This window comes from Lonchura striata, chromosome 5 (genome assembly GCF_046129695.1).
Source record: "Lonchura striata isolate bLonStr1 chromosome 5, bLonStr1.mat, whole genome shotgun sequence".
Taxonomy (NCBI): domain Eukaryota; kingdom Metazoa; phylum Chordata; class Aves; order Passeriformes; family Estrildidae; genus Lonchura; species Lonchura striata.
The window spans coordinates 51,217,475-51,242,869 of record NC_134607.1 but is presented as its reverse complement, the minus strand read 5'-3'; the positions used below and the strand labels follow the sequence as shown (position 1 = coordinate 51,242,869).

Below are 25,395 nucleotides of genomic sequence, written 5' to 3'. Positions count from 1 at the left end.
GATTTACAGTTTTCATTTGGAAATTGGATTATAGAAAATTAAAAGAGGTATACAAAAAATCTATACTGTTTATAATAAACTGTGCAACACAATTTAGAAAGCTAGAGTAGTTGATCAAGTAATGGCTGGCATAATTTTAGTAGGGAAATAAGTAATATTAACAAAATATCATATTAACTCTGTCCTGATGTCTCTTTAGTTCAAAATTTTGTCAAAATTTTAGGCAATAACTGTGAATCATATATATGATTATTGACTGCAGTACTGCTGAATATAGTATATTCAGGTACTTGAGTAATGTTTTATTGATAAGAATATTTAATTGTGCATGCTAAGGAATATTTGTGCACTAAGAGTGATCAGAGTGTCTCTTTAGTTTTACTCTTTTGCCTCAAAACTAATAAATCAAAACAATTTTTTTTCTTAAACTCTATGTATATTTTTTAAGCTCCAATTTTATAGAGACACTTGCATTCTCACCCATGTGTGACTATGACCTCTGATCCATGAGACACTGAGTGCAATATCTGTGACTGTATGTACATATCTGGCAACATCTTAAATGCCTTGTCTGATCTGAACTTCATTAGTTATTACTGAAGAAGAAAAATCTTCTCTGGATGTCATGTGTCCAGCCCAACATGAATATCTGTAATAATTTAAGGTCCTTAAAACTGTATCTAAAATATTATGCTTGACTCCCTCAATTTTTTTGTTAATAAATGTTTTATAACCTTTTTGTATTCTTGGAAATTTAATGTTAAGTAGAAAAATATTATTTATTACATTTTTCAGCTAAGAAATTAGAGAAGAGAAATCCTAAAACTACAGTTTGCTGCAGGATTTATGATTATTTCTGCCTTTCATTTCACATGAGCTAAGTGAATATAGGTTGGCTGCCATTTTTGTTGCCATTACTCTGCAAAAACTAAGCTGTACCCCTGGTGTCCTACTTTTTCATACTTGGGGTACCATAGAAAGAGGATTTCAGCATGCTATCAAGATGGATGTTGTGTTTGATTAACAGAGGTATGATTGGATGAATAAGACCAAGATTATAAGAAATAACAGGATCCAGACGTATATAAATGTCCTTTCCTTCTCCCAGACCCAGCAATGAGTTAACATGGTTAGCTGAACTATAATTCCTATGGTAGCTGTTGATGTAAAAAAGAAATAAAACAAAGCAAGCTCTGAAGCTGTTACTAAGCAAAGGTTTGAAACTGGGGCATGTCAACAAGAAAAATCATTGTATAGTAATTTAAGATATGAATTTCAAAATGGCTTACTCAGGGACATTTTGCAAACCTTAATACAAAATTACTTTCATGTTGGCTATACAGTTACCTCCTTATATAAACAGTGTTTCAGTGATTTTTGTTTGGGTGTTTTTTGTTGTTTTTTTTTTTTTTTTTTTTTGGTGTTGCTTCTACAATGTTATAGAATAAAGACACTTAAAGTTTATTGATTTGTTACATCAGTGAGGGAAATGGCTTTCCTGTAATATCAGTACAATAAAAAAGATATCATTAACAAAAGAGACACTAGTCTACTGAAAGATAACTAAATCAAGATACCTTTTCTACAAAGTATATTTTGTTGCATTAATTCATGGATTATATGTGGTATTCTCTAAACTTCTTTCCTGTTGGAAAGAAAAAAATGAAGGGTAAGATAATTTGAGAGAGTATTGAAAAAAAATATTTCAAACAGTGAGGAAAATTTCAAGCAGAAGTCTTGGATTCAGAAAGGTCATACAAAGTCTTGGTGAGACTGGGAAGGGGTTCATTAAGTGGGCCTATGGTTGACACATGTGAAGGGAAAAAGACACAAAGGGACTGTAGGCAGAAAACTGAAATTGTTAGGTCTGATCCTTTGGCATCCAGAAGGAATTAGTTTGTTAATGGGATATATGGAAATACCTATAGAAGAGAGAAAAATGGTGCTTCTTTTGTTTTTCAAGTAAGGTAGGTAATGAGAAATGTCAGTGTTTGAATAACAGATTGAAATACTACCAGACTATATGTCTGTTTGGTATGAGTACTGAGAAAGCAATAATAAACTGTGGAGAGGTTGTAAAACAGGAGCAATTACTAGGTGGATGGTCATGGGGTCATCAGTTGTTAATGAAGAGACAGGTGCAACTGTCTCCTCTGCTGAACAAAAATTTATTTTCCTTTTGTGGCTTTGTGTTGAGCATTACTGTAAGAGGTGGAAGTCAAAAGGGCAGATGGGTAATCTGGAATTCAGTAAAAAAGGCTGTAAAATAATGTTATAGGTGAAAGCATCTGCTTCATTGAGGTTGTCTGATAATCATAGGCTTTTTCAATGCAAAAGGGAGCAATAAGTAAATGGGGCAGTGTTAAATAAGAACACAGGGAGACATAAACATTTTAGACAGAAGGGGACAACAGAAATAATGGCAGCGTCCAAAAGTGCACAGTTAGTTACTGGTAGACCTTTACAAAATCACAGAGCTTTAGAGAAGGCCATGTGGTCTTTGCAACTGATAAGAAAGGGAAAATAAGATGAACTTGTGATTTTGGGAATTTTTAGGAGGTCTGGGGAATATTTAAGTGAAGGGGATCAGGGATATAAAAAGTGCCCTTTACATATAAAACACTGCATGCTGGTACATTTGTCTGACCAAGTCCTGTATCTGATCATCTCTCTTACCTTCTGAAATCCTTTCTTAACTCTCTTTTCACATAATCCCATTTGTTCTGTGCAAGTGAGTACTTGAGTACTGCAAAGACTAGTGCCAGCTACTGGTGATGTTAGTGTGAGTTGATTTGGTGTCAGCACCAGGGTCCACCCAGGGTGTAGGCACCCCAGGGGTGTCAACTGCCAGAGGTAGGAGGGGTCTCAGTGGCAGCAACTGAATTGGATGAGGGTTTTGACAATCTGCTAGAGGGGAGACAACAATACATGCCCCATAAAACCAGCTGTTGGGAGGGGCTGGCTTGACTGGGATGAGTGCCTCAGCACTGACTGTAAAATTGCAACTGCAGCTCACAGCCCCTGTGCCTGGTGCTGGCTGTTGAAGTGGAAAAGTCTCTTGCATTCTCTAAATTGATATTTTGTGCAGTTTGGTAGCAAACCGCAAGCAGGATGAGCTGGGAGTAGGTCCAGGCTAGAGTATCAGGTAGGCAGCGGGCCTGTCTGTGTAAAGCTGCCTTTAGGCGAGTCCTGATAGTGCATGTGCGTGCTAAGGAAACTTCCTTCCCCAGCTGTCCAGGAGCCACTCTGGCACCGCGTGAGCTGGGACCGAGATCCTTTTGCATCTGCACCCCTCTCACTCACAGAGCCACACCAGGTTTCCTTACCAGCTTGGCACCAGCTTTCCATAGCAGAGTCTCAGATCCTTAAAATACTTCAATCTTGGTGCAATAGCTAAATACAAAATAAAAGCTTGAGCTGGTGCCTCTGAGAAGGGACCCCAAACAAAGGAGCATCTGTGTTTTTTTACCCTCACAATCTAAGCCTGTTAAAATCTGGGGGCTGCCAGCTCCCTGTCTCTGAGTGTCCTCTGACTTTTTCTATCAATTGTCATCTCCCACCCTGAGAATTGTTTTCAATAATTGCAAGACTTTCCAAAGTTGTTATTATGTGTTATTTCTCTAAGATGTATGCAAAAATTCTGTGCCATATTATAATAATGATCTACACCGAGTTTTTTAGGAGTGATTGATTAATAAATGTTTCAGGAAGGTAGAAGTATGCAAACTTTAGCCTTACGCTTGACAGTACACTTGATGCAGTTGTTAATGAGTCAATAAGGCAAAGTCTCATGTGTCTTAATTCCAATTAAAATGTTGGAACTATGTGAGATGAAGCTGATGTCTAGATAGATAATTATATTTAATCATATGTGTCTAAGTGCATAAATAAATCCACATCATTCTAGTTGGTTGTGTGAAATGTGCTAGTTTCTCTTCATGTCCAGTAAGCTTTGAGGTTTGAGAATTTCTTCCCTTCCATCTGAAATTTGAATACAGAATACAAAAAGTTTCTTATAGAGAAAAAAAACTAACAAAATTTGCCTGTAATTTACAACATCTTTAAGAAATGTGCCAGTGATGTATAGAAATACAGCCATCATCTGTGAATTATCTGCACGTATTTTCTCTTAATACCTGTAATTCCTGTTTAGATAATTTTTGAGGATTTTGAAAAATTGTTTATAATATAGACAAATCTGTATATTTCATCAGCTTGGCTGAAACCCTACAAGTAATTTTGACTGGGATTGGATGTCCATAAATCTTTTCTGTATACACTAATTTTGCAGAATAAATTTGATGAGTGTGAAAAGACTTTTGATGTTTCTGTAAAGTACAGCCCTTTCAATATGAAAATGTTACATTTTCACAATTTCCAGGAGTATAAAGGAAGCTATATTCTATTTTAGGCTTCAAAAGTTAGACATTAGGGAACTATATACTCTGTTAGAAAGCAGATGTGTTTTGCAGGCAGGCAATAATCTTGCCCTGTGAAGAAAAGTAGCTTCCTTTGCAAAACAGTTTGAAGACCAAATACTCTACCCTCACTCTGTTGACTAATGAGAGTCTAGGTACCTAATATTCCCACAGGGTATGCCTGGAGTTAATTAATGAGAAAGATTAAGCAAAAGAATCTGTCTAAAGTGGTATTTAACCCCAGGCTGAAAAGCAGGCATTTCCTTGTTTGGAAAGCAAAAATCATTCTCAAAAAAGTGAATATCTCATAAAATTATTTCAAAACACCTGCTCTGTAGTTGCTTTTCATGAATTTCCATAGATAGTTCTGCTTCCATCTCTCAATTGGCTGGCAGTTTTGGTGAAGAACAGAAAAAAAAATTATATTTTTGTTTATTTATTTTTGACTTATTATAACTAATGTGTTTTAAATATTAAAATTAAATAATTTCACTTCCCCTCCTTCATGCAACTGGCTAACATTATTTGCTCAGTAGAATTTTTTAAATTATATTCTTCTTTGGCCATTGGAAATGTGAACAGAAAAGACAGTACTGCAAATAGACAGGTAATGAATGCATATGATATATCACCTGCATATGATTCTTCTTTTATAAAAATTCCCTACATTTTGCAGCTAAGAAATAAATAAAATATTTCTTAGATTCAGAAAAATCATATTTTGCTTCAAATTTTACCATGGTATGGACAACTCTTTTCCTAACATATAAACTAGATATATTGTCATTACTTAAGTAATAAAAAAGCATTTGTCAAGAAGTAATTAACTGAAATTGCAATAATAAGACTTTCTATAGATTCTCAAGAGATGCATCAGAAAGCACAGAACACTATTATTGTTCCTGTCAGGACACCAAGATTCGTGGTAAACACTGTGTTCCAAGTAAAAACAGATTTTTACACCTATTGGTGGTGAAGTAAGACACCTTTGGATCCATCTTTGATCAACGTTATATTTTTAAATAAAATTAAATTTCTGTTAGACTTCACAACTAATAAAAGAAGGGATCATTAGAAGTGATAAGGGATAACAGAGACAGTGATAAAAAACCATGTTCTTCTTTCTGTTTCTGGTCAGAAAATACATAACACCATGCCTGATTGTGTTGTCTTCTAAAACTCATTTTAGACAATCGCCTGTGTATTATTTCACATGTTCAAAACACTTTTCATTGCAAAATATTTTTCAAATGTACATAAAGTGTAATGCTGATTATTGCTTAATCCAATTCTAAAAAGCAGCAATCTCTGTAACAAAATATAAAATATACTGTGTGAACCAAATATCTATAGGTAACCAAGGAGGCCAAAATCCACACCTGAAGTGTAAAGAGTAGATTTATTCCATAACTACACTGGCAGAATGGTGACACATGCACTGTTGAGTTAACTCAAACTTAGCAGGAGCAAAAAGTGCAAGAACCCTGCCCAGCCTCACATTAAAAAAACAAAACAAAACGTCCTGACACAGGCACAATCCTTCACAAGGCTGTGTTTTACAATCTCCAAACTTCCAATCTCACCTCCTCCCTTACAAGGAGGGCCAAGCCTATGGGAAGAATGCTTATAAGTCTTTAACAGCATCCTGTTATCTGAGACTTCCATTTCTTTTTAGCAGACAAAAAAATAACCCAAAGCAAACGCACTTATGTGAAATTTTCCCTCCTGAGTGTTTTTAGCTTCTCCCAGGTGCAAGGTTGGTATTTCAGCACAAAAAATTCTAAAACTAGCTCAATTTTCTTTCTTTTTGCCAATTTTCCATTTTCAACCACTTTCTTCCCACATATACTTAACTGTTGGGCAGAGGAGCAGAAGAGAAAGTTTTCAGAGAGAAACTGAAGTAACCTCACAAATTTAAATAGCCAATGCATGAATTTTCAAGATAAAATTTCTCTGAAAGAACTATGGGAATGGCATTCAAAAAGCCACACTGTCTTTATTATTTATGAGATTTCTCCTAGTTTTTAATAAGAATGTATATATCTGCTTGTGGTCTTTTTTTGTTGAGGTCAGAAAATGTAATGTACTGTCAAAGAACAGTATGTCTCTACTTCAATAGATAACTACCTAGTTTTTTTCAGGAAAAGGAAAATGTCTCACATTCAGCTAACTACATATTTTTCAGAAATTATATAAAGAATACAGAAGTGGGCTTTTTTCATACTGAATCGCTAAGAAAACTGTCTGTAGTTCTACAGGTGCTAGGTTTATAGCTTTGTGGTTCTGGTTTTGCTAACTGGTATTTTTTAAAATTACTATCCTGGTAGATGTCTTGTTCTGTTGACAGAAAGTGGAAAGAAAAGGTAAGGAAAGAGAAACAGTATTTTTTCTTTATATGTAAGCAGCTCATAATGCAAATTCATAAATAATATGCTGTTGACATAAAACTGAATAGCAGCAAAAGTAGAGAGTAGGGAGAGTAGGAAGGGTAGGTAATATATCTCATTATGTGGATGTTAGGTTTTTAAAAAGTTACTGCATTTTTATTTTCAATTTTTCCACTTTTCTATCTGATTAATCACCTTATTTTTCTTTAAGATATTTGAGATCATTTATGTCCTCTTGCATTCATCTCATTCTGAACTTAAATTATCTAGTTCTATGGCATCTGATTAGACATTAATATCTCCTGATTTAGAATATTCTTTGTGCTCTCCAAGTTTCATGAGTTTGAGCCAGTGTCTGTTGCACTATTTGAATACAGCATGGAAGTTCCATGCTCTTCAAAGATGAACAGAGTCCACACTTTCCCTAGGGACAGCCCTACAACAGGAATGCAGGGAAAAGTTATGTTGATGAGAATGGTTGTCTAGCACTAGTTTTAGTTTTCCCCACATTTATATTTGACAGAAGATCAATCTTCATTAGCATTTTAGTTTGGAGCAGTAATGCACTTCTGAAACAACCCTTCTGAATTTTCTTATTTATTGTGTTTGGTTTTGACTGCCAAGTCTAAGCCAGATTACTTTCAGAGTAAAATCAACTGGGAAAACCACTTCAGCAGAACACCGTGTTTTTTCATGTAGTGCAGAAAGGGGCATCCAAAATTACTAGGAATATGCAGTTTACATCAGTATTTACAAAGCACCCATACAAAAATAAACTTTCAAACCACTAAGAAACATCATCATATTTGAAATGCTCTGTATTAAGCTAAAAATAATTTGTCAGTCATCAGCCCTCTGGTTTTACAGCCCATTTCCTTGCTGTTTACAGAGATTTTTATTTTATCATGATGTAATTTCCTGTCTTGATGTAATTTCCTGTCCTTGCCTTTTCTTTGGCTACTATATCTTGTTACAGAATTCCTTTAGGGGTTTCTTGTATTCTTTTTTCCTTGCTTCTTTCTTTGCTGGCTTCTCTCTGTTGGGTTTACCAAAGGTTCAAGTGTAGTTTTTTTCTGTACTTGTGAGAAAGTGTTTCATATGTATCCAGCCTGTGGGCTGATGTCCTGACCCAGCTCCAGTCCATCACTTGGGGAGAATTAAGCTACTTCAGGGTTTTGTGCAATGCTAGTTCTCCTCACCCGGTCAGATCCTCACCCCCTCTATGGAGCTACCCAGCCCTGGGGCTTGGGCTGCCCCAGCACCTGCTGATGCCCTGTTCCTTGCTGGGGAAGCATCTCTGGCTCTGGGTGCCAGAGCCTGCCCTGTTGCCTGCCATGTGTTCCCTCCTCTTCCCCCAGCCCAGAGAGAGCTGCTGGCCCTTGTGAAACTTCGGCATGGATTGCGCTTAGTCCAGATGGTCAGATTAACTATAATGCCGTGTAACACATTTTAGCTGCAGGGTCTTCATTGCCTTGACCTGCTAATTCACTTGTAATCATCCCACTGCTTGTGAGAATAGACACTGTACCAGAATTGTGTTTTAAACCTTTAGGGAGACCCATAACCTCTATTTTGCTAATATTAAATAAGATCACTGCACAATTCTGAATGTTGGACTGAGTACATATGAATTACAACTTCCTGTGAGGTCACTGGTATTAGTGAAACACTGCAGAGTTATCAATGGTTTAAATAAAGTCATATTATATAAAATAGTCAAGAAAAAAGAAAATTAATTATTTGATTGTTGGAGCACTGCATCAGAGAAAAGGATGCAATTTTTTACAGATAACACATCAAAGAAAAGGCTGATTTTTTTTACAGATAGTTCAAGAAAGAGCTGTGCTAAGTATAGTTAGCCTGATCACCCATTTTGAGATCTTCAGCCAGAAGTAATTTCTCTTGTCATTTTAAGACTATCAGGTTCCTTGTAATTTGCTTAGACTGATTAGACCAATCTATCTTTGAATGATGATTTTTGTAAAAAGGACAGTTCATTGTTCTGCTCTACATCTTTCAAATTTTACAGTGAAGTCAGAGGAGGAAGGCCTATATTTTTTCTACTTTCCTATGTGAGAAATGCTATTCTTTAGTCATTCTTCCCAAACTTATATTCTGATTTGTAAGAACAGAAAAGTGATGTGACAATAAACTGACCTTACGACTTTATCTGAAGATGAAATGTATTTCTTATAACGTAACAGCAGGCTATAGTGCCTGGAAGACAGCAAAAGTTATGCATTTTACTTCTTTGCTGCTTTTTGTTTTGATTTCTTTAAATAGTCTCATTTATTTTTTGAACCTTGAAATTGAGATGTTTTAAATTTATATTAGAATTCATGTTAATGAGAAATCTAGTTATGTATGTTCGTACCCTCAAGGCTACTTTCTGGCCTCCTTTAGCACTTGCAAGAATTTACAAGGTACTTACAATGGTATGAAAGAGAGAGGACAGTAACGTTTCTTAATGTGCACAAATTTGTACTATTGTTCTTGTTCCCTGAGAGACATCATCATAACATTTAAATAACATCACCATAAAGCTTAAATTTTACCTGTTCTCAGAACCTTCTAGTGAGCTTGTCCATATGGTTCAGACCTTTGAAACTGAAATATGAATGGCTTTTTAGCTGATATTAAAAAAAGTTTTATGTATCATAACAAGAGTGTTCATCAACATGCAGACACAGATTATCAGTTTGTGAAATTTACTTAACATGATGTTCCTGGCATATCCCATATTTATCCATGAAAAAAAAATTAATCCAGCCCATTGGCTTTTTCCCTCAAATAAAATACTTCTTACTACCATGTTTTTTCAACAACGCAGAATCTAGTTCAGTTACTTTTAAGCATATTTCCAGGGATATGTTTGTTTCAGTTTTAGTTTTTATTTATGTTTTACAAATATAAAATTAGGGTTTTATTGCTTAGAAATAGATAAAACTTATTCCTAGTTAAGGAATGAAGTCCTATTAGGCAGAGGGTTATGTGACTTCCTGCAATACCTTAAATTCATCAAAATTAGATTTCCTCTTGATTAATATATTGTTATGCATGTTTCCTACAATCCTTATCAGAAATTCATTTTTAGCAGCTAGCGGAAACGGAAAAAATAACTGTGATAATAGGTACTACTCGTGTAAATATACAAAATTGAATCTTTATGATAGATGGTATTACCGCAAATAAAAATAAAGATTTGAAAATTATAAAAAATTGTGGTTCCTTAAAAAAATTGCCAGAGCTTATGTATTTTATGACTCCGTCATCTTTAATTTATCCGAAAAATTGTACTAGACCTACTTCAAATAGGGTCAAAGCTTCACCACAAATGGTAGTTCTTCAGATAACTGAGTCTTATTTTTTACTGCAGAGTATTGGGCATGTTAAAATCACTAGAGAATTACCTCACTATATCTTACAATTTGCTGTCACTTTAATAATGATTTATTCTTTAAGTCTTAATTTGATCTAAATAATATTTCCTAACTGAATTTTTAGTTTGAATTGATCCTTTTTTTAGAGTATGTATTAGCCATGCTTTCAGCATTAATCACAAAAGCATAATATTGTAATATTCAGATTATACTTTTTTAAAATTTCTTTTTAATTTTTTTAATAAAAGAAACACTTTCTGTCCTTGAAATGACTGCTCTACAAACTGTAAATGCTTCTCTATGGCACAGTAGTGGTCAAATAGAAATTAAGCAATACATTCTAAGTTTTACAGGTTTAGGTATATTTTCCCTTCACTGGGTTTCATAAGGTTTACAGACATTTCATTTATTTTGTTTATAATTTTACTTTTTCTTTTCGTGGATATATTAGAAGGATAATTCATTGTATGACTTATATAAGATATCAGAAATTGTTATCTTCAGGATAACAATTGTTATCTTCCAAGTCAGTCAGGGGATCAGGTTCCCTGCCAGCTCTCCTCTCTGCTGCCTTTTCCATCATGTTGTCTTTCCAAGAGAACCCTCATTGATTCTCATTTTTTTGCTTGTCATTGTTTCCATTTTGCTGAATACTTCTGGAAAAAAATGTCTTGTCCATTGTTTTCTTGTAACCCAAAATTTAAAGGGAAATATTCAAGTTCTTGAGTCAGTGATACTGCAAGCTATCTGTTCTCCATTGACCACATAAAAGAGCGACTTAGGGCATATTAGCTTAATTCACATAAGTTTGTAGTGGTATCCAAAGAAATCACCATCACACATCTCCAAAGCATGTAATAGGACTTAGAGTGAGTGGGGTAAGTGTGCATAGACTGCACATGAGGAAACTGTGTGCCATTCTGAGTCATGTTAATGATGACAGGAAAAGTACTCCCTTGCTTTTTGCACATCTTGTTGAAATTAGTTACATACATACCTATATTTCTACATGCACAAAGGTAGATAGAAAAACAGATGTAGAGCTATTCACAGATACAGAAATGTATGTAATATAAAATATCTGCAGGAAAATATCCTGCTTTTCTTAGTTTGGAATACTCCCAAAATATTTCTTGGTATTAAGGATCTTGCCTATATAATGTAAGAAGGTGTGTTATGTGACATGTATGGCAAAATAAAATCTATTTAAGGGATATATAAATATCTGTATTATATGAAAAAATGCTATCAAATATAAACATTTATAATATATCATTCTTTAAACACATTTTAGTCTACTCAGATAAAATGTACACTGTGAAAATAGATTCATGAAACTCAAGGGTAAGCAAGGTACATGATGAATTTTTTCATTTTAGAATATTGAAATATCTGAAATACATTTCCAGGAATTTCTGAACATGTATTATAATTGTGTTTTATTCAAGTATTTCATAGAAAGGATCAGCCACACATAAAAAATAAAGAGGGGGAAAAAGTCTTGTAAGATATTGCAGATGAGATAAATGCACTGAAAGCAACAGGCATTTGTAAGAAGTTTTACAACTAGATAGGTCTAATCAATCTCCATAGTGCTATCAGTGATTGTAGAGTCTAAGGCACCTACATTTTTGATAAGCATTTTTTCAGCAAATTCTAACAGTAATGGTCACTCTGGTTAAATTGTTTCAAAGTTTTCTAAGACTACCATTTGGATTGTACATATATAGAAGCATTACATATTCAATTAAGGTAACAAATTTGGCAGTAGAAATCCATTCTTGCTAATAACTTTCAAGATAAACTAATTCAGTTTCTCTCTGCAAAATCAGCTATTTTGCCTGAAATAGCTTATGACAATATTTCAAATTTTAAAATTATTATTAATAGTTTACAATTATTAGTAGTATTATTAGTATTACAACTATTAGTAGTAGTAGTAGTACTATTATGTTCTGAATATAGAATAGATAAAGACAGAATAATGGCATATACTTCTTGGATGGTCTCCTTAATACCAGTCACAATACAGAACAACACAGATGTATTTTCAAAATAAAATACATCACTTTCATCCAAGCTTCTCAATTTAAACATCCCGCCCAGGCTTGAATATATGTACAAAATCTAAAAATGAAAATCAGGAGAATCCCATGTCTCTAAATATTATGTTATTTATCTCATCCAGCAATGTATTTGTTACATATCTATATGGGTGAGAATTATTTGGAAAAATGAGTCATATAAAACCAGTTTAAAAATAAAAACTATTTATTTCTCTGAGCTCAGTCCATTCTTTTTTTAATCATATGTTTTACTATACAATCTGGAGAATAAAAGGTATTAGGATAACTACACATATACCTAAAACCATTGGTGTTTGAGCCTAACAATTGTCACTGGGTGAGTTGCTTTCTGGTCTATTGTCAAATTCATATCTGAATGAATGTGCATACAGAAACTATTTCATGCTTGTTAAATGCCTTTATTCCTTTCACATATTGAATATGTGTAAGTTTAAAAATTAATATTTGAGAGCATAGGAAGTTAAGATTCTGTTTTGTCTTTGTTTTAATAGGAATTTGCATTGTGGCTTTTTTAATCAGACAGCCAACCCCTTCCTTGACCTGATAAGAGCACTACTGGAAATTGTGACAGGTAATTCAAATTCACCTTATTGCTACCACTGATGACAGATAAAGATGTAGCAAACTTCTTAGCTTTAAACTCAACGAATGTAATATTACCAATTAATTTATTAATATAAATACACATTTACATCATGCTGAAGTAAATTAGTCTTCAGTAAAACACACATTTGTATATGAATTAAATGATCTTGGTATAAGCAATACATTATTTTATTTATGTTTTAAATTAATAGTTTGCAACTGACATGGGTTTTTTCCTAAACACAGACTGCTTATTATTTATGAATGTTTACAATTGTTCCCACCATACAAGGCTTTCCAATATTTATGTTTTAATGTATAATTTCATATTTCTTAGTTGTATTACGTTTCAGAGAGTATGTTAAACTTCTAAATAATTGTTTAAGGTTTTTAATGTTTTTTTCAGAAGTAATGATAATGAGTTAGATAATTTTTTTGAGATGTGCTCAGTAAACTTGTGTATGGCAGCTTCTTCCCCTGAAAGAATCTCTTTTTATAGTCCTGCTGTTAAATTCTCGACCTTTGCCATGACCACAACCCTGAGGCATTTGAACTGTCAGATAAAAAAGTGGAAAGAGGCTGGTGAAAGTTGTAGAATGCAATAAGCTTTGTAGTGCATTGATGAATTTCCTGCCAAAACTTCACTGCCACTGCTGTCACATTTCCTTAAATAATAGGAGGATTTTTCCTCTAATGGACAGTGGAGGCTGTTTGCCTAATGAGAACTTGCAGAGGCAACCTGCCACGTGTCTGCAACTGAGGTGAAACAATCTCGCCTGGCTACAGACAAGTGGCTAAGAAGCTGTCATATTCAAATGTACCTGTCAGTAATTAATGTCTTTGGGCATCACCCCCCCCCCCCCCCCCCCCGTTATTCATATATACTGTTCTGTGTGCAATAGAGCATTAAATTGCTATTGCTTTTCAGTGGGAGTAGATCATATTCAGGGGTCATCAGAACCATGTTCCTGGGTGGAGCATGCTTGATTCAGACAGGCTGTTTCTATCAAGAACTTGGTATCTGAAATCTCTTCCTCAGGAGATTTTACACCAGATTATCTTTTCTAATATTATTCTGGAAAACCTTATTTTTATTTAATACCATGTAGATAGATAAAATTCATTCAATGGATAGTTCTAATTCTGATGTAGCCACTGAGTAGCCACTAATTGTTGTGTCAAGATTCCTAATGAATTTTTCAGTATCTGCTAGCAAAGCTTTTTCTTGCAATTACTATATATTAAAGATAGACTCAATTTCTGACTTTGTCACAAGGTCCTCTTTTTGGGGTCAGGAGGATGTGCTATAGAACAACAGAGATAAATCTACTCCTTTTGGTGCAGATTTATTCAAGCCTAAGTCTGTTCTAAAAACTTCCTGAAGTCCTGATCCCTCAAAGTGAATAATCTTTTAATTAAAAAATAATACAATTTTCCTAAAAGTCAATCAGCAAGTTCTCAATGGATAAAAGTTACAGTGATTCAAAATATATTTTTTTGAAAATTACTTTTTTTCTCCTAGTGTGGGTATTAAAAAGATGCTTTATTTTGCTTCCATTTCCCAACTTATGATATGAAATTAATGCAATAAACGACAAGTCAAATATATTATAAGATCAATATTTTGTGGTTTTTTGTTTGGTATTTTTTAATTAGGATTTTTTAATTGCAGTCTTTATAGCTGCAAAATATGTCCAGAAATTAATTTATTATTTTCAGTTGAGAAGTACATGTTCTATACAGGGATGAAGCACAAACCAAATGAAATTAGTTTCTTTCCACTTTAAAAGAACAGTATATTGTAGACCAAACAAAAAACATTACACTGAATTATTCCTTCCCCATCACTTCTATTATTAAATTATTTTTTTTTATATCAGTACTTATTAAGGCCTTAAGAAAGATAGATTATTAAATCACTAATTTAGAATTCACAGTATTTAAATGAAAATTCTGTAAGTTAAACTAGGAACTTCAACCTTGTGTTTCTATCTTATAAGTACTGGTGACAAATTTAAAAGCATTTATAGAGACATAATTATTTTTGAATTGTTAAATTCATCATTCTTTTTCAAGAACACAAAGCTGAGTCTTATGTCCAGTTAAACATTTGCAAGTCAAGCATGAACAGGAAATTGCATCACATGAAAAGCCAACATTTTTTTCTCCTTTAGAGATATTATACATTCTGTCTTAGTTGACTTTTGAGCATGTATTGCTAAAGATGATACATTTCCTGAATACTAAAAAATCTATACACAGTAATTCATTGTGTTTTTCCTTTTTAAATGAAAATATTTTTGGCTAACATTTTTACTTGCATTTTTAATCTGGGACATGTCACCTAAAAATCACAGATATTATTTCGATGCTTCTCTCTTTCATTGAGATTTGTTCTTTTTTGACATTTTCTTATCCTGGCTGTGTTCACTTCCATGCAATGCATGAAAAGTAAAGGAAACTAGGCACAAGGCAAATGGAGTTAATGTGTTCTAACTACCTTACTACTTATGCTAAAACGTGTGCATGATTTTCTGAGCACTTCAGAACATCAGCATTAGATTTGGAAATTACAATTTCAGTCTTAGTTGTAGAAATTAATGTTTTACTGACTAATTTCCATTTTCTCCTTGTGTTCCATAAGCTATCAAAAAGATATGCTGTCTGATAATTTCACAGCAATATTTCCATTTTCTAATTTCTTTAAGCCTGATTTTTTTTTTTAAAGGAAAGATGTGACAATATTAACCTCATTCTGAATGAAGTAAAATTCCCTACTCCATAATTCTATAGTTGAAAACTACTTTAATTTTTTTTTCATTTTTGTAACTTGTCTGTTTGCCTCTGTTGAGAAGAACATATATATCCTGCTGTAAAACTTCTTTAATATTCGCTAATATACCTGGCTGTCCTTTCTGAATACATAAAAAATTACTGTTTTTTTTTTTTTTATGTGAAACTGAAATGGTTCTCAAATTAAAACAGTACCAAATACTTAAAAGGGGAGAGTTGCCACTGTTCTATAGTTGCAGAATATGATTAGAAATTGTCATGTAAATATGTTGATATTTTGATAAAAGTGTGAAGTTCCTTGTCATGATAAGAGAGATACAATATGAATATCTAAATGAGGTTTATCTACACATTTGGGCTGAAAATGTCCTCCACACTGACTAGAAAAGAGGAGCTGGTAGTCAGGATCTGTGGTGAAATATTTTTTTCCATTCATACTTTAAAGATGCTGAGATTGCTTACAGGGATGCAGCAAATTAAGAGCTTTGCAACTCCCTAGAAAATTCATGTAGTCACAGGACAAATATTTGCCATGTAACAGTTTTCTACACGTTTTATAATTTTTGAAACTCCCATGCTATTGTAAAAATGTACCAATATTATAAATTCATTTTAGTAGAACTTACAAGAATTGGTGGCTTTCTGAGAATCCAGTGACATTTTTATTCATTGATTTGAATAATAGATGTGCTTTACAAACATTCATCATGCCTCTAAAAGTTTATACATATCTTAGCTACCTGGAAATCTGCAAGAATCTGATGAAAGAAGTTTTCTGGAAGTTAGAACTTTTCTAAATTTAAGGCAGTAAATTCATCAGCCTTCAAATCTTTCATTACACTTTCAGTCTTCTTCTTTTCCCGTTCTGCCTTTTTCTGTGATATTCCTGAATGAGTTTTCTTTCAAACAAAAAGACAAAAAGAAACCAATAAACACAATCCCCAAAACTCCCAAAAAACCAAGCAAACCAAACTAACTCACAAAACAAAACAAGAAAAAGAAAATAAAAAACCACCAAAAAACAAAACCCTAAACAATAAAAAAAAAAAAAAACCAAAATAACATGCCATGCTTACAAGCATTCATGGCTGTGAAAAATCCTTTTTTGCTACCCTCAGTGCATTGCTGCCTTAATTCAACTGCTTGAAAAACTTGTGTTGTCTCATTTATTGCATTCAATTTACATCAATGGCTGAATTAACTGAAGCATTTATGTTGTAATGATATTTGTCTTTAATTTTACTAGTTTTTTTCAGCTTTTGTTTTTCTAGAACTGGCTATTGTTTCTAACTGTAAGAAAAATGTTATTTGTGAAATGGTAGCTACACCATCCTATATTAATTATGCATAATCTAAGTGCCTTAGACTGAGAGATTTGGAGCGTTTTAGACTAAATTAGTTTTATTTCTTAGCATTCCAAAAGACTATCCCTTCAAGTGTAAGAATATTGTCTTAGTATTACACAGGTCATTATAAATATTAGAAAGGCAGAGGTATTTTTCCAGATCAATTTTTTCCTCTAAGTATACCCTGACACTATTATAATGGCTAATTTGTTTGTGCAGCATTATTCCAGCATGAAATAAGAGACATAAAACTTCTGTGAAATGTGACTTTTGTGTCATCCTATTAGCTGAAAATAAGATTGCAGACTATAAAATGCCTTTTCTTTAATGAGTATCACTGCTGTATCCTATAAGATTTAATTACAAATTTATTAGTTCAGCTTTATACAAGGCCTTGGAGATGAGGGTTTTTTCATAGAAATAAAGGTAGCTTAAAAAAAGTTTCTCCCTTCTGTTTGATCTTAAAGTCAGTATTTATATAGACAAATATATGCTGTGCAAACTATATAGCATTTTAAGAATTCTCTGAAAAAATCTGCATGCCCAGTATTTGTATATTAAATTTTCAGGTGTGCAATAAGTAAAGACTCCAATAAGTAAAATCTGTATTTTTCACAGGCCATTGAAGAACATATTTATTCTATATACCTCTCTAAATAAGGATTACTGTATTCAGCCTCTTAGACCATATTGATTTTTTTTTTTTTTTGGGTGCATGAACTTTCTGAAAATTGGCAGTAAACTGGACAGTCTGGGAATAAGGTAAAAACTGCAGAAAATGTTTGTGCTTGAACCTATTAATTATTAACTCTTGCAGACATTCTTAATGCAAACAGCACAGTGAAATGCACATCTCTAGGTGACAGGCTATGGATGTTTTGAAGAGAAATAATAAATTAAAAGCACAGTAGTAACACTGTCTTTTAACAGGGAATTTAGATCCAGAAAAAAATTTATCCACATCTAATGGGCTACTGAGAATGCCAGAATTGATGTTTAATAATCATTAAGATTGGAAGTAATCATATAATCAATAAGATCGGAAAAAACCTCCAAGATCATTGAATCCAACAATTATGTACCTATATCTCAATTCAGTGCTATCTTTTGTGTGGCTAGCAACCATGCAGTTGTCTTCAAATTATATTATTCTGTGACTCCCTTTGGTCTTTCAATGACAGTAGCTAAGAGCATTTTTTTTTTAATTTGAAGTTACATTATAAAACTATTCTGAATTGTGTGTATTAGTATTCTATAATGTATTGGTAAATAACTGTATGCCACTGTATAAAGTACTTCGTTCTATTGGTACTTATGCAAACTGAAACACAAAGTCTTAAGAGTCTTACAGAAGACTCTTAAGGTTTTTTGAATAGTACTGTTCTTGTCTGAAGCACTGGCTGCATCTCAAAATCCACAAATACCAAAGGAAATCTCCAGTAAAATGTATTAAACCAAAATGAAGTTTAACGTATTTCTATTGAGGGAAATTGTCATATTCTTGTTACAAAGGAAGATGTGAAAAGAATTAATAATTTGAACATGCACAAAATTCTTTAAATTACAACCTTTGATAGAATTTGACTTTACAGATCTGATATCAAACCCAGGAATTATATGAAAGATCTGTTCACTGAATACACCACTGCTTATGAAAGGACCATGACTATTATTCTCTTCTGTGCCGCTGAAGGAAATACTGGTTTATTGATTTGTCTCATCTAGATCAGGTCCTTTGGAATCAGGAGCTTATATTATTCTTGATGAACAATTTTTTTTTATTAAATTCTGTCTTGGGCTATTCATAGGAAAAAAGACCCACACAAGATGGACTTCATTACACATAAAGCATACTTTCTGTTAGCAGATCAGCATGTGAAGAGCAAGGTGCAGTAGGCTAGAACCAGTTAGTGTCCATCTATCTGGGGAAGATATGTCAATCAGATTGGCACATATAAATTTAATAACATAAGCATTATTTTTGGTTCTTTAGCTTTAAAAAAACCAAAACATTATACTCCTGTACCTCTTCAACCAGATTTAATAACAGTAAGATAAATATTATGAGATCTTACCATAAAATTCAATTTCATAATCCCTTATGAATAAGGAATGAAAAGAAAGATAGCATGTTAAAAGTCCTCCTAAAAGGTTAAGAGTTGAGAAGCATATAAAGACATAGCGAGCATTTTAATTTTTTTTAATATACGTTGCTGTTGTTTTTCTCCAGAATAGCAATCTGCATGGTTTTGATGAACATGCAAGGAAGGATTTCCGAGATAAATGTGGCTGAAATAGCACTGTAAATTAGGGTAATTATTTTAATATATAATTTCATTTTAAACCATACAATAGTATTTGCTGTAATAAGCAGTACATCAACTTATTGCTTAGTCTTTCAAGGCAAACTAGTCCAGTGCCTGGAATACACATCAGGCAACAACTATGCACTGATGGAATGAATGCCATAGCAATCCTTTAGGTCTCCTTACTTCTCCCTTTTCTTACAGAATTCCTGAGTCTAGACTTGTTTATATTTCCAAGCTACACAGGCTGAAACATTTCAAACATGCAGGAATCCTATGAATAAATTACAGGAAACTCTGAAGCTGTAGTTTGTCACTCTTCTGCAAGTTTTAGGAAGAACAAAATCTGCCATTTCTATAAACTTGAATTCCTTCTAGCTCAATGTATTCATCTTTGTGAATTAAAATGTAAACCAGAATACAGTACTTACCACAACAATGCATACAATTTTTGAATGGCATATATTAAGAAAATCAAGTTTTTGTACTCAGATTGTTACTAAAGGGAAAGATTTTGCTAATTCTTTATGTGAGCCTTGTCTTTCACTCTTATCTCTGTCCATAGCTCTATGACTATTTAGGATTACCATCCCATTACCAACAGCTAAAACAAAATACAAGTTCTTTGCATGTCTGCAGATAGAGACATCCAAGTTTACTGGGTTTCAGTTCATTAATTTTACTCATGCACAGACCCATATCAAAAATGCACAAGTCAAGTATTTAACTTCAAAAAAGGATCAGAATGTGAAAAGATCATAAAAGCAATGGTAATGGGCAAGATAAAAGACTTGTACTTTAAGATCTTGTGTTAGACAGTGGTCAATTGTGGATGCAAGAACAAATTAATGCTTCACTCAATTTAACCTCACAGCTACTGACATCCTGTAGTTTAATACCTTCTGAACTGGAATTTGTCTCTACATCTTTCTGTTTGATACCACTTAATAACTGCAATAGCAGTTATATTGGCACAGCATGTTGCCAATAAATTTCACAAGTCATTTGCACATTGAGTAAAAGAAAAAAAAAACCCAACAAATTTCAGTTAGTTCTTGAATATTCTTTTGATTATTTTTTAGTTTAATGTTGTGGAAAATTATGAATAACACTTATCTATCTCTACTGCCATCTTATATTCTTCTCCAATAATTTATTTTTCCAGAATCCCAGTTGATTTAATATCTCTTCATACACAAGTCTTTTCATACTTATTTTTCACTTATACCTTTTTCTTTTAGTTGGGGAGACCTGAAAGGTCTTCAGAATTCAAGATACTTAGGAATTACACAATTGTGAAACATTGCAGTAATGCTTTATAATTTTCTTGTATATTTTTTTCCTCTTCTCTAATGTGTCACAATTTTGATTTCTGCTCTGAATTTTTTTCATAACATTAACCTAATAACCCTAATGCTTTTTCTAAGACATTAGTTTAGAACCCATTTTTAAATATATGCACAAAAAACTTTTCCCCATATTTTTTCTTTACACTGCTTATACTGAATTTCTTATGCCATTTTATGATTCAGTTACTTAGTATCATAAACCACTTCTGCAATTCTTTGCCGTCAACTTTAACCTTTCTAAATAATTTTAATATAATCATATATATGTCATTGTTTAATACCTTTTCCAGACCATACACCTAGAAATATACTAAAAAGCACAGGTTCCTTGAAAGGTCACCAAGGAATTGTTAAAACCACTATTTATTCCAGTTCTTGGTTTACTGTTCTTTAGCCAGGTGCTAACTGTTCAAGGTGGTAGCACATACTTACTGTCTGATTTAGAAGATCTTTATTTCCATTGGGCAAGCGTACAACTTACTAGAAAGAGCACCTCATAAATTAGGTCAGAATGTACTTCCAAAAATACACCTTAACTTAAAGAGATATTAACACTTTTGTCTATCAAAATTAACACATCACTATATTTAGGCATTTAAATATTTTTGGAAGCTATAATGAGATAAATTTTAACCGTCTTGATGGGCAAAACAGTGAGTTAATGAATGTGCTGTTGACATCATATTTCATGGTCATTCAAAAAAGGCTTCTTGTAAGGATGAATATGTCCTGAATTGTATTGATTATAAAGTGCTCTAATCCCAAAATATACTTTAAGAGTTAAAGTTTGCAACTGCCTAGAAACCCATGTCCAGTAGAAATTAATCTTTTTTCTTGTAATTACTTTTTAAATTACCAAAATGAAGGATTTTGCTTTCTATCTACCTGAATCAAGAAAATTACTGTTAGTAGACACCCTCATATAAAGCCAATAATTATAGAGTCAAGCAGGAAAGTTTTTTCAAATTTAAATTTAGGTGGTAATATTTTTAAATGTACTTTGGGGGAAATTGTGACATTTTTACTTATTAAAATAATTTTATATAAATATAAAGATAAATAATATAAATATAAATAATATAAATATAAATATAAATATAAATATAAATATAAATATAAATATAAATATAAATATAAATATAAATATAAATATAAATATAAATATAAATATAAATATAAATATAAATATTATAAATATAAAGAAATAGAAATAGAAATAGAAATAATAGAAATAGAAATAGAAATAGAAATAGAAATAATAGAAATAGAAATAGAAATAGAAATAATATAATTTTTATACATGGGGTAACCTTATTGTTTTGTATCATGTGGATGCATTGACTTAGTGACTCATACTTACAGGTCACTAAGTTGCATATATATATATGCACAGCTCATAGAGGTGATAATAAAGATGATATATAAAAATGTTCATTTAAAGTTGTTGAAGCCCTAGAAGAAACTTTGGAAAAAAAAACAATTCCAATGCATGTATTAGTTTGATAACACAAGCCCTGCATGAAAGATAACCAAATATCAAAAATCATTGGTATGCAAATTCTATACTATGCTTATTGCCAAACCAGTGAAATATATAGTGTTGTCACATCTTTCATCATCACTGATAAACACTATCTTCTCCAGGGAGTAATTTTCAGCACAGGAGGCTCTTCAGGTATCTATGTAGACTACTAAAATTAACAACAGTATTTTGGGCATAGAGCATACTGCTTGGCAATGCAAAATGCCACAAGGAATAATCCAAATGATACCAGGAGGAAGCATTACATTAATGTGTGGATAATGTGAACTACTAATATATTTTAATGTGTGTATTAATTCTTTGTGTGATGAACATTTTTTATAATGTGCTAATTCTGCATTATTTTGTCATTCCATCCTGCCTGTTAATATAAGTTAGTAAGGAAATATACTGAAGAGAGTGATTTGGAGCATTTCTAGTGATTTGGATAACACTTGATAGACTTCTGTATCAATCTGCTACGTAGAATAACTGGTCTGATGTGATGAACTCTATGTTTCCAGTCAGTAAAAGCCAGTAATCCATTGTCATGCTGCTATGATTATGACAGACACAGATTTCTGTGCAACTTCTTCCCAGGCTGCTGCAGGCAACTTTTAGAAGTGACTGTGCTTAGTCACTATGTGTGAGCAAAGCAATCACAAATCACACTGCAGCATGGAGCCCAATGTGCCTGAAGTCTCACTGGCTGTGGACTGAGTGATTAAATTAACATTATAATGGGAAACGTGCAAGTTTGCTGTGATTGTTTTGATTTTGATTCAAAGCCCTTCTTGGCTAATAGGTAGCTTCCCTAAGTAGTTGTTCCTCCCTACTTACCATCTATTGTGTACTTTTCAATTTCCTAATTCTCATTTCTGATGCCAATCAAATTCTCATCCATCTCTAGGCTATTGTAATATTGGTATGCCTCTAACACACAGTACTACTGATTATAATTCTTTAAAGTAATGCTTTCCTGGAAGTTTGTTTCAAGAGGTTGGCTTCTTACTATAAAATAAATTACAGTAATGCCGGCAGGACTTGAAGAAGTTTAGATTGAAATTAAAATGTCTGATTCCTCTACTTAAAACAATTCAGGGAAGTACTTACTAGGTATTGATCTCATATTAAGAGTTTATTCCTTTATGAAATGATTAGGTGACACAACAATTTTTGTGTTGCATGCCCTCATCTATCTAAATTATATGTCAGATTGCTAAAGAATTTAGAAAAAATAAATGAATGTGATTAATATTCATTCAAAAGATTTATTTTCTGGGCCTATTGCTTATCAGGTGACTTGCAGAAATTTTGCAAAGCTAAAATGAGATAGAAAAGAAAAAGAAAATTTTTAGCTAAAGCCAGTAAGTGTAACAGATATGTAAGTGGGTATAAGTAAATAATAAAGACGCTTTCAATCTCTTCTATCCACCTAAAGGTTTCATTCTATGTTCTTGTAATAAAATTCTCTTTTTTATTATAGTTGTAGAAACCATTTCCCTCAACCAAACACTCACTCTCAGCAATGCACCCATAAATCAAGACATCTTAGTCTAAAAAATGCCATAACTCACCCTAGTTCACATCTTTGCTAACACAACTATCCATTTATTTTTTTCTCTCTCCCTGCTTGCTGCACCACATACATATTGAAAAACAATTCAAAGGAGAATCACAGAGCAAAGGCATCTGGTGGTAGATAAGCAATTGCTTGAATCTACATTCTATAATCTGTTGGAAAGAGGAACATGGAACTATTTAAGAGCTATGCACTTCTACCCAACTCATAGGCAGTTTAGTGAGAAAGAGACCCAAAGCAGTCTGTTTACGCAGCTGTACAATCAAGGCTATTACATTGAGTTCCATAAGTAGACTGGTCATCAGCTGAAAGGGATTAAATAAATATCTTTGGACTCTTTGGTAATCCCACCAGTTACATTTTAATTTTCTTAAGACAATGAAGAAAGTTAGCAAGACAAGTAATGATACTGTCTTGAAGAAAGTCCCAATTGTTGTTTGCTTGGCAGAAGCTGTGCTTTACTACAAAGCAGTATGTTTCAGTATAGAGCCACATATACTATATTTTAATGGCACTTGATTGATTTTGAGATCACTCAGCAATCACAGCTGACATTCAGTGAGTGCTGTTGTGAGTGTTTGTAGCTTCTTTCTTTACAGTATCTACTTACACCATCTGATCTGACATTTAACATACCTAAAAAATACTTCACAATTTTTTGGATACCTGTTCAGAAAAAAGGCTAATAAAAATAACATTATGGATAGTAGTACTAGCACAAAATTTTTGAACAAATACAACCCACTTCTGAAAAATGCTTTTGCTCTTGAAGTACTGAAGTTTATGAACTATCATAAACAAGATTATAAATGCTAGAAGACGCAGGGTCTAATTTACAAGTGAGGACCCCAGATTTTCTCATTATTTGCTGTGAAACCTCTTGCATTGAAACTTATAGTGTGCATGTAACTTACAGCTGACAGTACTGCAGAGTGACTCTGATCAACACTATTAAATCTGACAATAATTTTGATTCATGGAGATATTTAAGTTTATACCTTCTGACCAGAGGGTAAGGGTCCTTTACACATGTTGTCCAGTGGAATGAAGGAAAATTACCTGTATATTATGGCTACATAATTTGTGGCAAATGTGACATTGTTGGAAGGAACATGAATTAGAGGGTGTGTGCATGTGTGCTTTTGATTTAATTCATACTATTCCATAACTTTTTTGAAGTTGTAGAAATAAATGGGATTCTATGTGCATCTATTATTCATATGTGTTCATGTCTAAAGTTACATTTAGCAGTGCAATTTTTGACATGCCTCTTAGTTTTTATTTTCTCATGACGTGATTTTTTTCAAACAGGGATAATTCTAACCTCACTTAAGTCCATAGTATTTTAGTTTCATATAAAGATATATTTTTGTAGCATTCTAAGTCTGATCATGCCTCTAATTATTAAAAGTCACCTTCATCTCCTATCTTCTTTACAAAAACATTCAGCAAGAGAAGAACATAGTACAGAGAAAAAAAGTTGAAGAAATATTTTCAGATCCTCCAAATAATTTCTTTATGCATGTCAACATTTACAAGTATATTCAGTCCACAATTAAGAACTGGGACTCTGATTACCTTTACCTTTGGAGTTATAAGTCATTAGGTAAAACAACTTATTTCCCTTGGTTATAGCATCT

At 32.8% G+C, this 25,395-nt stretch overlaps 1 protein-coding gene across 2 annotated transcripts in view; it reads left to right on the top strand.

Moving 5' to 3' along the window:
- MGAT4C (MGAT4 family member C) overlaps nucleotides 1-25,395 on the top strand; it is a 323,729-nt gene that overhangs the window by 135,693 nt on the left and 162,641 nt on the right. For both annotated transcript variants that reach the window (XM_077783549.1, XM_077783548.1), the window contains one exon: nucleotides 12,764-12,843. The gene's annotated coding sequence lies outside the window, so the exon portion shown is untranslated. The remainder of the gene's footprint in view (nucleotides 1-12,763; nucleotides 12,844-25,395) is intronic.